Source organism: Otolemur garnettii, unplaced genomic scaffold (assembly GCF_000181295.1).
Source record: "Otolemur garnettii isolate 467f Iridium unplaced genomic scaffold, OtoGar3 scaffold00116, whole genome shotgun sequence".
NCBI classification, from domain to species: Eukaryota; Metazoa; Chordata; class Mammalia; order Primates; family Galagidae; genus Otolemur; species Otolemur garnettii.
The window spans coordinates 4,944,882-4,946,408 of record NW_003852511.1 but is presented as its reverse complement, the minus strand read 5'-3'; positions in this window follow the sequence as shown (position 1 = coordinate 4,946,408).

Sequence of the window (1,527 nt, the reverse complement as noted above, 5' to 3'; positions counted from 1 at the left end):
GGCGCCGAGCCAAGTTTGCTTTATTTTTGAGACAGAGTCTCAAGCTATGGCCTTGGGTAGAGTGCTATCGCATCATAGCTCACAGAAACCTCAAACTCTTTGGTGCAAGCTCAAACTTTTGCCTCAGTCTCCCAAGCAGCTGGGACTACAGGTGCGCACCACAACGCCTGGCTATTTTTTGGAGATGGGGGTCACAATCTGGCTCAGGCTGGTCTTGAACTGGTGAGCTCAAGCAGTCCACCCACCTCGGCCTCCCAAGTGCTGGGATTACAGGCATGAGTCACTTCACCAGCCTAGGGAGAAGTTTTAATTATAATGAGAGACCCTGGGTGGTGCCTGTAGCTCAGTGGGTAGTGTGCTAACCCCATATACTGAGGCTCCTGGGTTTGAACCTAGCCCTGGCCAGCTAATCAACAATGACAACTGCAACAACAACAACAGCAAAGCTGGACGTTGTGGTTTGTTTCAACAGTCTCTCACAGTGTTCTCTGGACTGGAAGGCGTGGCGTCAGCTTAGCTCACAGCAACCTCAAACTCCTGGGTTCAAGTGATTCTCCTGCCTCAGCCTCCTAAGTAGCTGGGACTATGGGTCCTCAACCCATGCCCAGCTCATTTTTTAAATTTCTGTAGAGCTGGGGGGAGGGTGGTCTCATTATATTTCCTAGGCTAGTTTCAAACTCCTGGCCTCAAGAGATCCTCCTGCCTTGGTCTCCCAAAGTGCTAGGGCTACAGGCTTCAGTCACTGTGCCCAGCCCATGAGGGATCTTTGTGGGGTGATGAAAACGTTCCATCTCATGATTGTGCTGGTGGTTACATAACTGTACACAGTTCTTAAAACTTGGCAAATTGTACAGTAAACGGTGGTGAATTTTATTGTATATAAATTATACCTCAATAAATCTGATTTAAGATAAGAACAAATAAGGACAGGTTCCAAGAAGAAGCAGAAAAGAAAGGGGAGCAAGGCCTTGCCAACTATGTGAACTGGATGAATTATATAACTGCTCCACACCTCTGTTTTCACACTTGTAAGGCAAGGAAAATAATGCCAAGCTCTCAGTAAATGCCTGGCTTCTGGCTTCTATCTCCTTTCCTTTATTTTTATTTATTTATTTATTTTGGCCAGGGCTGGGTTTGAACCCACCACCTCTGGCACATGGGGCCAGCGCCCTACTCCTTTGAGGCACATGGGGCCAGCGCCCTACTCCTTTGAGGCACATGGGGCCAGTGCCCTACTCCTTTGAGCCATAGGCGCCGCCCTCCTTTTTTTCTTTTTGAGACAGTTTCACCCTGTCACCCTTGGTAGAGTGCTGCGGCGTCACAAATCACAGCAACATCCAACTCTTGGGCTTAGGTGATTCTCCTGCCTCAGCCTCCTGAGTAACTGGGATTACAGGCACCTGCCACAGACCTGGCTATTTTTTGTTGCAGTTTGGCCAGGGCTGGGTTCAAACCTGCCACCCTTGGTATATAGGGCAGGTGCCCTACCCACTGAGCCACAGGCATCGCCCTCCTTTCCTTTTTCTC